Source organism: Nothobranchius furzeri, chromosome 6 (genome assembly GCF_043380555.1).
Source record: "Nothobranchius furzeri strain GRZ-AD chromosome 6, NfurGRZ-RIMD1, whole genome shotgun sequence".
NCBI classification, from domain to species: Eukaryota; Metazoa; Chordata; class Actinopteri; order Cyprinodontiformes; family Nothobranchiidae; genus Nothobranchius; species Nothobranchius furzeri.
Genome location: NC_091746.1, coordinates 42572533 through 42586406, shown reverse-complemented (window position 1 = coordinate 42586406; position 13874 = coordinate 42572533). Strand labels below are relative to the sequence as shown.

Below are 13874 nucleotides of genomic sequence, written 5' to 3'. Positions count from 1 at the left end.
TTTTATTGCGCCCCCTTGTGTCTGCCGCGCCTCTGTAGTGCGCTCTATAGCGCCCTTCATCAGGTGGGGTGCGGAGGGATCTCGGAGAGTGATGATGGAGGGATACAGGTACCGTTTCACATATCACCACTCACAAACATAATGGAGAAGAAACAGTCGAAGCCATCTGGTGCCCAATTTCGGAAAAAAAGAAAAGGAGGAGAAACGAGGAAAAGATGCAGGTATGCATCTCTTTATTATTTAGTTGGTATTTTTCCCGCCTGTCCCCCAACTTATTGATTAACTAACCACTCTAATCTGAACGTTTTGCATGGTGCTACGATGATCCCTTCAAATGTCTTTTGCTAGCTTCTTACGTTGCATGTATTTAGAACTACTTCCAACCGCTAGCTTTTTCTCTGTCAAATGAGCTTTTATGAAAAGCTAAGAGTGGGAAAACCGAAAGGCTGATAACCAAACGCTATCAAATTAAAATGAGTCTTGAATTTTGCTGAAATACATTGACGGCGGGCGGCAGGTCTCGCGCCGGCGCCATTCGCCTTTCTTTTTGGACTCGGGAAATGAGCTATTATTTACCCCACGAAAAACGGAGCGGCAGCGGGCCTCTGGAGGTGCCCTGCTAGTAAGATCCCGTTTATACTGTAAACTGCCATAACATAAAAACTATAATAGCTAGAGCGGTCTTTTTTTTAGCTGAAAGTTGAGACTGTCTCGCCTTTCAGCACTGTACAAGTCGATGATGTCATCGTGTTGCATTGTGTGCTGCACAGCACACCGCGGCTATGTTAACTCACAGTGACCTTGAAGCAGTGTGGGAGAGTTGAAGAATTGAACCAGTTAAAATGGATTCATGGATATTTAATCAATAGCTGTGGCTCCTCTGGTCATTTAGTTCTTTGTGTGCCGGAGACATTTGCTGAATAAGGAAATAAAAACTTAAAATGACAAAAAAGTTAGGGAAAAACACTTGTTTTGTATTTTATCAATTATTAATGATTAATAGATTGTTGGTGTTTTAACTTTTGGTAAAGGAAAACACACAATTTCCAGGCAGCCCCAGTCTGGAGAAGTGATGGTGACATCAGCCGTTAAAAATAAATAATACTCTGAGGTTTTTATGAATAATTTGTACTTTTACTTGAGTATTTCTCTAACACCAGTACTTTTACTTGTAAATGAGTAATATTTTAGCAATGTAACAGTACTTGTACTTGAGTACAGATTTTCAGAATTCTTTCCACCACTGCTGAAAACTGTAAATGCTCATTGTAACACGCTAATTAAAATGCTTAAGCAACAGACGTGACATGAAGATTGTATTGTTTGTTTTATGCAACATCAGGAGCCCTACACAGATATTTTGGGATGACATCAGCTGCCACTGAGGAACAGCCATCCACCTCCACTGCTCATATCAGTAGGCCAGTATTTGAACTCGAGGAGGGACAGTCTGCTGGCACCACATCTCCCCAGGAAGATACTTTAGGTGGGTTTTGCACACGTGTATGTGTCCAGCAAACATTTAGCTATAGACATTTAAATAGTATTTTCACAGAATATGGGAATTGTTCCATATAGCAATGTGGTGAGTTATGCTTCCATTTTCTGTCAATAGAGAGACCTACCAGTATATGTGAACTTGATGAGGGACAGCCAGCTGCCACATCTCCCCAACAAGATACGTCAGGTAAGTTTTGCACAAGTGTGTGGGTGTGTGTGTGTGTGTCCTGCAAACATTAGAGAAATTTGAATGTCACATATTGTATTTTAATAGAATATGTGAAATGGTCCTCATAGCAATGTGTTGAGTTACGCTTCTGTTTTCTGTCAATAGAGAAGCCTGAACGATCAACCAATGAGTCCCATTGAAGGTGATGATGAGCCTCTTTCTTCAGACCCAGCCAAGTGGCCATCACCAATTACCGACAGCATACGCACAGAGCTAGTTCGAGGAGGACCTACCAAGGTGCCAACTACTTTCATATTTCCCAGGAATGAAGGCGATGGCACATGTTGTCATCATCACTATTTCAGTAGAACTTTGACAAGTGGTGAGAAGGTGGCCAGGAGCTGGATGTTGTATTCAGTTAGCAAACGTTGTTATATATAATACACTCCACGCAATTTGAAACAAAGTTGTAGGTGTAATTTTTTTTCTTGTGTGTGTGTGTGGGGGGGGGGGGGGTCACGGGGGATCTCGCACAGGGCGCCATTTAGGCCAGCTCTGCCTCTGCACACACACACACACACACACACACACACACACAAACACACACACAGATTAATAAAAAATACTGAAATGTTTAAATATCTTTGAATAACTGTGTTTTATTGCAGCTGTGATTATTTAATAAGTACACCGTTTTTATAAACTTAAAAATAATAATAATGTAGACCAGAGGTATGTACATATCTGCATTACGGATTAATTTTATTATTTTGATCAGTGTTTTGATTCTGGATACTCTGGAGGAAGGGTGCCCAACTACTGAGCTAAAGACCAGGTCTGATCTGTAGATCGTCTGGTGTACAGGTTTAGAATTTTGGCACCATACACAAAGGGGTTCAAATGAAGGCAACTGGACTTCTTTGGTTTCTTGAAGATGTTTTGTTCTCATCCAAGGAGCTTAGACATTTCTGACTGGAATATGAGAGGGACAAATTTATAAACTGTAGCTGTCTGTTGTGGCTAAATGAGCATAAATTACCTATGCATACATTTTAATAATTTTCTAAATTCTTTTTTATATTTAAAATTTTTGTTTTTGTAAAGCGCCTCATGATTTTTACCTTGAGAAGCGCTATAGAAAAGATCTTTTCTTCTTCTTCTTCTGCCTCTCTGTCTTCAAGAAACCAAAGAAGCCCAGTTGCACCCATTTGAACATATTTAGATTACCATGACCCAGATGACTGGGAACCTTTACCAGCACATACATTAAGTAGAAGTCCACCTATTCTGAGTCTGGTTCTGGTCCTGTTTGATGAGTTTCCTTGTATAAATAGTGTTCTTTTTCCCTTTTATTAGGATTGGATCTTGCTTTAAAAGAAGGGACTGCATTGAAGTACAAACCCTCTGCACTCTGCTGGTTCTCTTCTAAGGCCCTGTCCACACGTAGCTGGGGATCTGCCAAAACGTAGATATTTTTCTACGTTTTGGCCTGTCATCCACATGAAAACAGAGTTTTTTCACACGAAAACGGATCTTTTTAAAAACTCCGGCCAAAGTGAAGATCTGCGTTTTCTCCGTTTTGGGCATCTGCGTGTGGACGGACAAAACCGGAGTATTAAGGTCCGCAACGTCACTTTCCGCGACAAAAAAATGCTGACACCACGTGTGCGACCTGTGTTTACACTAGCCGACAGCATGGATGCCCTCAGAGCTGCGCTCGCTTTATCAATTGTCCAAGCGCTTTTGTTTGTTTGTTTTTGCAAGCGGAATTAAAGCTCCTTGCGGAAGACCACAGACGAAGGACGAGGTTAAGAACGGGGGAAGTACTGCCGCCTACAGGTCTGGCATGTCCTTAACAACGTATTTATCCGGGTACGTGTGGACAGAGTTTTTTTTTTTTTTTTAAACGAGGTGGTGTGGATGCAAGTTTTTGGAGGGGCGGATATTCGTTTTTAAAAAACCCCGGCTACGTGTGGACTAGGCCTAATGGTGAGTCTAACTAATTGGAATTTTATGATTTTCTAAACTGATCACATAAAAGTGGCTTCAATCTGTACCTGATGTAAAATAAACTTTACACTTCTGTGGTGAACTGGACTAAATAAGTTAAACCTGGAAGTGAATTCAACTGAACTGAATCTTAACAGGTGGATCACCACCGACCTACAGCAAGAAATTTCACATAAGCATTTTTTTTTGCCTTTTGAGGAGGGACAGCGGTCTGTGTACGGTGTCTTGTGGGTCTGTTGACCGACGGCTGCCAATCTAACTGAAAAGCCTGATTCCTCTGGCTTTCTAAGTACTTCTGTCTGCCTGTCGACTGCTCCATCATGTTGAACGTACTTCCCTGCTAGGTGTTTACCTCTCTAGATGTCTTTTGTCTGCTGCAACATAAAGTGAGAATCTCCAACTCTTAAATTTGCAGCACAGGTGGATCAAAATGCTGTTAAAACTAACAAAAGCACAAACAATCCTCTGCTCAATAAAGGTGGACATTTCCCTGAACATAATCTGAATGAAGCTGCAGCACTATATCTCTCTGCTGTATTCATTAACTGATCTGGGGCATCTAATTACTTTTAAAAGGCACAGTACATTATTAGAATGACTTTGATTGAATGCATGGAGGCAAAAGGCCAAAAGTTAAAATGATAAAGAAAATAAGTTTTCACACTTGGTCCAGTGCATTCAGGAAACTGTCATTCAAACAAAGTGCTGAGGAGAGTGTTAATTAGTTAAACGGAAACAAGAGGATAAAGTGAAATGTTGTTTTTTACAAGTAATTCAGGAAAAAATACAAAGAAAAAAAATCCAGAGTAATACCTAACTGTTTGGACAAAGAGGCACTGCAGAGAGACAGAAATACTTTTAACATTAATGAGCAGCAGATTAAAATAGCTGAAATCCTGCAGAGGCAAAGATCTGTGAGATCAGTATGGGTTTTAATGCTCTGTCCACCCAAACAGAACTGCAAGAACAAAATACCCGCCCTGTATTTTTGGACTGTGCCTTTTAATTACACTGGTTGGTTAATTAGGATAAGTTACATCCCTATACAAAAGTCTTTCCCAGTGTAATGGGTAAGACTTCCTTGAAAGAAGCAGACATGAACTCTAAGTAACAAGAATGAAACTGATTAATACAAAAAAAAGGTTTTTGAAAAGCTCTAACAGCTGCATTATGCAAGGTTGACAGGCTAGCTTTATTTTCAATTCATGTAATAGCACATGACTGTCTGATGAAAGAGAAAAAGTCTGTAAAATTTCAAGAGAGGTGCATTCTTCAAGGGTTAGCAGCCCTTGGATCTAAATGAGAGGTGTTAAAAAGTGCTTTTTATATATATTTTGGGGACATGTCTGAATGTGAAAACCAGATTCTGAGATCCAGCGTATGTCCTAACACATAGCAAATGTGCCCGAAGGTACATTACATGCTACAAATACTTCCATAATTGTATAATATGCTGATGATATTACAGATAAGTAGAACTATGGAATTAAGGGAACACGAACATAATCCTTCCTGCTTCAGTCCACTCTTCTCTGTTGTTGTAACATTGTGAATCCTGTAAGATATAATATATCGATTAGCTGTTTGTGTTAACAATCTACTCTGCAGGTTTACCTAATACACATACATATTAGATTGTTAACACAAACAGCTAATCAACCAATCACATGTCGGCAGCTCAGTGTTTTAATGCATTTAGATAAATGAGTGACATTCAAACTGAGAATCACTATGAAGAAGAAGTGATGTGGTTGGGGATGCCAGAAGGTTTAGTCTGGCTCTTCCAAAAACTGCTGATCCTCTGGAATTTTCATAAGACACTGACCATTGAAGCAGATGGACTACATCAACAGAAGATCACACCAGGTTCCACTTCTGTCAGCTAAAAACAGGAAAATGTGGCTTCAAATCACCAGGGACCTCATTTATCAAGCTTGCTTATGCACAAAACAGGGCCGGAAAACTGCCTAAGCAACTTTCCACGCAAACTTTGGGATTTATGAAAGAAAGCTTAGCGGAAAAATGTGCGCAACTTTAAGCTGACTAAGAACCTGGCTTCCGCACATTTTGGACAAGGAGAGCACCTGCAGTGCTGCTGCTGAGAAGGATAAAATGATGAAATCCTGCAGCATTATCACTTGTACTCTTCGTTTTCACACAGAACAAGACCCCCCACATGCACACACACACACACACACACAGCCTGAAGCGCAGAATACGGAATGCAGATTGTCAGCAGGGGGACCGATTGAGACAGAATGTCATGCGTCTGTGACAGTGTGTGTGTCCTGTCACTGTGACCCAATTGATCATGCGCCCTGGCTACGTGAACCAGGGAGTTCTCCGTTTGGCTGACTGGTTAGCGTGTGCAACTTTCACATGGGAGTCTGGGGATTGAATCCTGATCGGATCTTTTTTATTTTTTTATCCGCCACAGATCTCTCTGAAGAACTCAGCATTGACAGCCTCAGCAACGCTGTGCCACTCCGTGGATTTTCTCTTATTTGTTTTGCAAAAGCACTTCCTTTCATTTCTCCACCTCACCCACAAGTACCTCAATTTCTGCTTCTGTGAAATTGCGCTTCCTTGATCTGCCTTGATCTACGGTCGCCATGTCATTGGCGGAGCGCTGCAACAGCCGGCTTATGTATATGCATGAGATCCATGATGATGATGTCCTCACTTCTATGACATTCAGATGATCAGGTCAGAATTAGGTGCCAACACAGGGAACAATCCTGCCTTCTATCTGTGGTTTAGGCTTCTAAGCTGCAGGTGATTTGATGTTGTGGGTGAGTTTTGATAATTAACTACCATCTGAGTCTGGCTTAAACACCACAGCCTACCTGAGTATTGTAGCTGTCCATGTCTATCCTTTTATGACCACATGGAGCCATCTTCTGTTGGGTACCTCTAGCAGGATAAAACACCATTTCCAAATCCCAGATCATCTCCAACTGGTTTCTTTAACAGTTGGTTCACTGGACTCATGCCTCCACAGTCACCAGATATCAATCCAGTCCTGGACCCCCAGTCATAAAACGTTCATAGAAACTGTCGTTGTTTGTTGTCTGAGTGCAGTCTCCTCTGTTAGAGGAGCTGGGTGAGAGGAGGTTCTGGGGCTGTCCCATAGTTGTCCAATTGAATATGGGCTAGAATCTGTTTGGTGCACTTTTTCAGTTGCTCCACAAAAGGTCTAATATGTTCAAATAATCGCTCCTTCAGGAATCAGATCAGTGTACTCACAGAAGATGTGCCAACTCCAGTAACAAAAGATCAGCCATGCAGCAATGTCAAATACCCGTCAGCCACAGGTGTATTTTATAGGTTCCAACACCTGCTGCATAATAAAGCTGTTCTGCCACAATTATTTATTGGGTAAAAGTAATTTATGGCTAAAGAAAAGTGTGGACAACTGAGATTTTCTGTGTTGAGGTTCCCCCATACTACCAGTAGATGCCGTTCCTACACATGTTCAGAGCTGTTCTTATACTTAGGAACTTTTTTACACACAAGTGCAAAATAGTGAATACCACACAATGAGTAAATTTGTTCAAGCACTTGAAAAATGCACAGATGTACATACATATGTTTGGTGAATTAAGGGTCCAGAACCTTTTTGATGTGGAGTGATGGGAGATTCACATCATGGCTGTGAAGCCCACACGTCTAAAACATGTCTATATGGACCAACGTCTAAAAAGGAGACTGTTTAAGCTGTCAGAAACCTTGACCTCAATCACGTGGACAACTTTGGGTTTCTTGAGTTTATATGGAATTCAGCCAGTCATAATTTTTCTTCAAAATCTAAATATCTCATGCCCTAAATATTGGATACTTTAAAAAGCCTGTTTTAAACCTTAAAAAAGTGGTTCAAAGAATTTAGACATGATGATGAAATGTGAGCTTGCTATTTCATTGGTGCACAGTTTCTGCATAAATAATAATCCATAAAAGTCTGATAAAAAATTCAGGGCTTGATTACTGTTGAAAAAAAAACAGGTTAGAGCTGAAAGAGCATCCTTTTTTAAAATTCCAGCCTCACTCATTTGTTAATCTGAGCAGACAGTCAAACGCAAACTGTTCTGAGGTGCAGCTCAAGTGTGATACTTCTCTTCACGTTTTATTCTCTCTCTGTGGGCACTCGTTTATTTCCCCCCAAGCAGTTACAATATGTCAAACTACTTTCTTCATCCTTATAGAGGGGTTGCTTGGAGGAGCTGCACTTCATCAGCAGATACTGACGCAGGTTTGAGGTAATAAACCAGAAGTGAGACCTCCGTAAAACAAATGAGCACAGCTTTGAAAAATGGCTTTGAAAGTGAAACGAGGAACAATAGGGAAAAAGTAATAATTGCTGGGCAAGTGGGTTGAAAGAAATGGCAAGTGATTGAAAACAAACAAGCGCCAAACTGAAGCCAGCAAAGTGTATGGTGAAACTGTGAGACAACTATGAAGAAAAGACATTAGTCTTGCTTCTTTTTCAGGTAATGTAATTGCTGTAATAGAGATCTTCCATCCTCATTAGGCGTGGATCAAACAGCAGTGCAGAAATCAGCAGCATGAAGCCAGAGTGTGAAACAGGCAGGATTAGTGGATAGCAGAGATGTTTTCTCACAGTGAGCTTGGTGTGTGCTCAAAGACCCCCACATGGCTTATTGACGACTGAAGACAGTAAAAACACAACGGTTTAACATCCCCACTGACTTACAGATAACTAATTAGCTCTAGACTATTGTCTGTCTTCTTTTTATTTATTTATTTATTCAGATCAATTAACAGTTTGTCTTTATGACCTTGGGCCTCACATGTTCCAAAGCAACAAAAAAGTAGAATTAAGATAAAGAAAATAAATTAATACAATTTTTAAAACTGTGACAAATGATCCCATGTCAGTTTAAAATGTTGATGACATTTTGTAAAGGACCATTATATGATAAACTTTTATCAATTACACTCATTCAAAAAATAATATGTTATATTTGTAAGATATTACTTCAACCTGGAAATAAGATGCTTGGATTAGATGCAACCCTGCCTCCCCTGTGCAAATTTCACTGGCTGCAGACCTGGAGACTGAAGATTTACAATTTATCTCACTTTGATTGCAGAGTGCTCACACACACTTGCGCGCACGCACACACACACACACACACACACACACACACACACACACACACACACACTCCACTTGCATATAGAAAACACAGCTGTGATGGTAGGAAATCCCTGGGCTGAATCATTGTCCCTGTCCATCTCTGACGCTCACCCACCAAAATATATAACCATTCAGCTAGCAGCTAGCATTTACTCGCCACCCTGACCTATCCATCAAGTGTTTTGTTTACATTGGATTAGTGCCAGTTTGAAGAAGTAATCCATCTGAAAACCCACTCCGTCACTAGCGGAGGTTTAACAAGCTGTCTGTGAAATCATGGGCACGGTATGCTCTGATTGGTTGATTATTTTCCCTTTGTTGAAACTGAAAGTACTCAACATAATTCCATTCAGCACTGAATCAAAGCTTTACAAAAAAAAAGGTAAATAAAACAGGAAACAAACAGCTATGTCTGAGATATAGCTGAGATATCTTCAGCATGTAACATGTAGAAAAACAAATCTTAAAAAATAAACCAACAGGTTTGTAGAGTATTAAAAAGCACACATTTTCTTTCAAAGTATTAATGGATTGATTCTCTTTTAAAACATGTGGCTGCTGCGTCTGCAAGAGAACACAATTAAAAGGGCATGTATGGGTTGGAGAATGTGAACAAAGTAGTTTCAGGAAAGGACGGGCCATCAACTATTAGTTTTACATAAAGCTGGCATCGGCCTGGAAAAGGACTATGATCCAGACAAAAAGAAAACTTAAACTAACTGACTTTATTTATTTTAGCCTATCTGTTTATTTTCGACTGCTAAGAGTGCTAAGAGTCAAATAGCATAACAAACACATAAATATATACAACTAATTGTGGTTTATTGTGTAGTGTTGTCAGTTGATGTAATAGAAAAAGGTGACAATAAGACAAAAATTGAAAAAATAAAAAATAACATAAATAAATAAAAAAGATGACCTCAAACATGAGGTAAAAAAAATCTCTGTGAAATGACAGAGAAAAGTCACCTCTGATTGTAGTGACACAGGAAAATAAGGATTGGATTATTGTCAGGCAGTTCAGTAAAAGAGGCTAACAAACTCCAACCTGCGTTGAGTAGACCTAAGAGATGATGGAGCACAATCATGTGAAGGGGTTCAGGTATACCAATGCACAGAATCCAAATGAGAGGAAGTGTGAGGTTGATGCGGGAAGAAATAGAAATTCCTGCTCTGGGATAAACGGACATAAGCTACTATGTCCCCAGGCCAGAAGAGTGGAAGACAGCAGCGTAGATGGAGTGCAGCAAGAGCTGCCATGTTCTGTCTGGTGATTTATGTCTATGCAAAAGCAACAAAATGTAGAAACAAGATTGGAGCACGTTCTCAGATGAACTCAGGACTTTGTGGACTGCTGACAGATGGCTCCTGTCTTACTGTTTTGTTCAGGTGAGAGGGAAGGACAGATAAGACCAGACAAGATTTATTTTCAAGAAAATCTGAAGAAAAACACAAGATGTGGTAAAGTCAGAGTAATAAAAGAAGCATTACAGCTTCACACTTTAGACAAGGATCATTTTAGTTGTTTAGTTAATCTTAACAAGCAGAATCAAATGTTTAAATGACAAAAAACAAGGCTTTACGCTAACAAGATAAGTGTCACATGTTTAAGGAGAATTCCTGTTTTATTTGAGTGAAATAATATCATTAATATTTAACTGAATTACAATGTTAGATAAAATGTAAAAATGACCTTTCCACAACTTCTGCTACTTTCAGTTTGCACCTTTTTCCATTTTTCTATTTAATACATTTTTTTAACTCACTCTTGTGAGTTTTTTCCAGATGATGCTTTACAATTCAGATAACAAATATTCCAACTTCCATTCCGAAATCCAGGAGGACACTGAGCCACCTGGATCTGCACACACACACACGCACGCACGCACACATGCATGCATGCATGCATGCACACACACATACACACACAGACACACATATGCATGCATGCACACGCACACACACACACACACACACACACACGCATTCACACGCACAGACACACACACGCACGCACGGACACACAGTTTTTAAATACATAGATTTTCAGTTAAATATATATTTATTAGGGATGTAAGAAAATATCGATATTGTAATATATCATAGTATTACATTGATATTCAAAAGCTGTGTATCAAATTCTTGGAAGAATTTACATGCAAACATTTGTACATTTTCTTTTCTTCAAACGCTGACAGCTAGTTGGCAGCAGTGTTCAATGGGTTTTGCTTCCGCCATTGAAATGCAAATCCATTTATTATGGTCAAGATACCTCATGTTAAACACGTTACGTATCAGTTTGGACTTTTTATCGAAATTTCTCACAACAAATTGAGACTAAAAATATCGCTAATATTGTCTGGCTGATTGTATCGCAATATATTGTTTCGTCTCTCCTGTATTGTGATGCGTATTGTATCACTTATACACATCCCTAATATATATAAAAATAGCTGGTTTTATTAATTTAATAGTAATATTCTATTTTTAAAGTTGCAAATACTGGTTTACTGTTTTAATGAACATAGAATTAAAAAAAAAGACCAGCATAAAGTGGCACTGATAGGGGAAGAGCAACAGCAAAAATGTCCACTTGCATTCATGAATGTTATTTATCGTTGCACCAGTTAAAATTACTGTAAGTGATATACATTATAGGTGCCAGTTAGCCATATGATTAGAATCACAAATAAGGAAAAAAAAAAAACACAAATGTCGACAACGGAGTCTGAGTCCTTGTTGTTGGCACATCTATATCGACCCAACAGAGAGATATTTTTTCTCTACTGTAACAAACCATGTGCTTGGGTTTACCCAGAAAAAACAGTTTTGGCTTATTATTTAAAGTTTTGCAATGTATTACACAGGCCACTGAAACTAATGTAAAAACACACAGATTATCTCTCTTCACATTTATATAAGTCAGACCACATTAGTGTGAAAACTAAAGGTCAGGTTTACAGTCTAATGGGATTTTGGTGACACCATTGGGAGTAAGGGGTGGGTGGCATTCTGTTGAGGGCCATTCAGTCCCTTTACCAGAGGAGCGTGAGTTTGGTCCGCATAGCCGGTAGTAAGTCGGACCTGTTCCCGGTGAGGGTTGGACTCCGCCAGGGCTGCCCTTTGTCACCGGTTCTGTTCATTACCTTTATGGACAGAATTTCTAGGCGAAGCCATGGTGTGGAGTGTCGAGTTTGGTGGCAGGAGAATCTCGTCTCTGCTTTTTGCGGATGATGTGGTCCTCCTAGCTTCATCCAGCTCTGACCTTCAGCTCTTGCTGGGTAGGTTCGCGGCCGAGTGTGAAGCAGCTGGGATGAGGATCAGCACCTCCAAATCTGAGACCATGGTTCTTGACCGGAAAAGGGTGGCTTGCCAACTCTGGGTCGGGAGAGAGGTCCTACCTCAAGTGAAGGAGTTTAAGTATCTCTGGGTCTTGTTCACGAGTGAGGGTAGGAGGGATCGGGAGATCGATATGCATCTGCAGTGATGCGGACGCTGAGCCAATCTGTCGTGGTGAAGAGGGAGCTGAGCCAGAAAGCCAGGCTCTCGATTTACCGGTCGATCTACGTCCTAATCCTCACCTATGGTCATGAGCTTTGGGTAATGACCGAAAGAATGAGATTGTGGATACAAGCGGCCGAAATGAATTTCCTCCATAGGGTGGGCGGGCTCAGCCTTAGAGATAGGGTGAGGAGCTCGGACATTCGGGAGGGACTCGGAGTAGAACCGCTGCTCCTCCGGATCGAAAGGAGCCAGTTGAAGTGGTTTGGGCATCTGGTCAGGATGCCTCCTGGACGCCTTCCTGGGGAGGTGTTTTGGGCATGTCCTGCCGGCAGGAGGCCTCTGGGTCGACCCAGGACACGTTGGAGAGGTTACATCTCCAATCTGGTCCGGGAACGCCTTGGGGTCCTGCCGGAGGCACTGGTGGAGGTGGCCGGGGAGAGGACAGTCTGGAGCTCCCTAGTTGGGATGCTGCCCCCGCGACCCGGACCCGGATAAGCGGAGGAAGACGACGACAACAACAACGTTGGATTCAGGTTTAACAATAAGGCAGAATGTTACAAATTGTACATGCTCCCTGAAGCCTTCTTTTACTTTAGTGTTGTATTCACTTGTTTCCACATTTGGATTTCCCCCCTGAGCTTCACACTGACTACAAAGCTCAAAACGGTACCTGCTGCTCATAAACACCAATCACATTACTAATCCGTAAACATGTTTTTTTTCTCAAACCTCTATTTTTACACTCCACCCTCACCCCAACCCTTTTGGTGTGGGTAGAAAAATAACCATTGGAATTGTAAAAATAAATCAATAAAAAACAAAAACAAAACAAAATCCATGACTCAGAACAATCAGGACTTACTGAGGACACAAAAATGCATTTCAGTACAACATACTGTTTGGTTGCTTTGAAAATCTCGAGTAACTTTGCAATGGAAAAAAAGAGGTTTAAAAACTCTTTAGCAGCCTGTCCAGTAGTACACAAGAGAGGGTTAAGTAAAAGCAATAGGGGAAAATGTGGTGTTCCAGTCTTGATATGCTGAGTAAATAGTGTTTTGAAGAAAACCACTTGACTGAACATTTCAAAGGATTCTCACTCCTTTAAACACTTTCAAAGACTGTTCCTGTCTGTGTGTGACAAACACACTTTTCTCCTACCCTTGTGTGAATAAAAGTGTCAGCGGCCAGTGAAAGTATTCAATTTGGTTTATGCTTGACGAAGCAATTTAGCAAGTGAGTAAACAAGTGAGTAACTTCAGCCAGACAGTATAAAAGGGAAGCATGCTAAGCTGAAAGGCAGTGCTGTTGGGGTGGGGGGTATGTGGTGTTTCAGTGACTATCTTGAGTCATAGATATGTCAAGAAAAGTGTGAAGTCATTTGCTCTAAGGAAGCTACACTCGGGGTAAATGGTTGCTATTAGCATTCACATCTGGTATTGAGAAATAATCTGGCTTTTGCACGTCACAAAACCAAAAAGCAGAAAAGTGAAGACACTAAAGCCAAAAGTGTGGGAAGTAAGCAAAAGCTAAATT

The 13874-nt window shown here is 40.6% G+C and overlaps 1 protein-coding gene across 1 annotated transcript in view; it reads right to left on the bottom strand.

Annotated features, from left to right (window-relative positions):
* The window catches only part of LOC107396394 (leucine-rich repeat transmembrane neuronal protein 4), a 188927-nt gene that overhangs the window by 148640 nt on the left and 26413 nt on the right, over positions 1–13874 (bottom strand). The gene's annotated exons all lie outside the window — the stretch shown is intronic.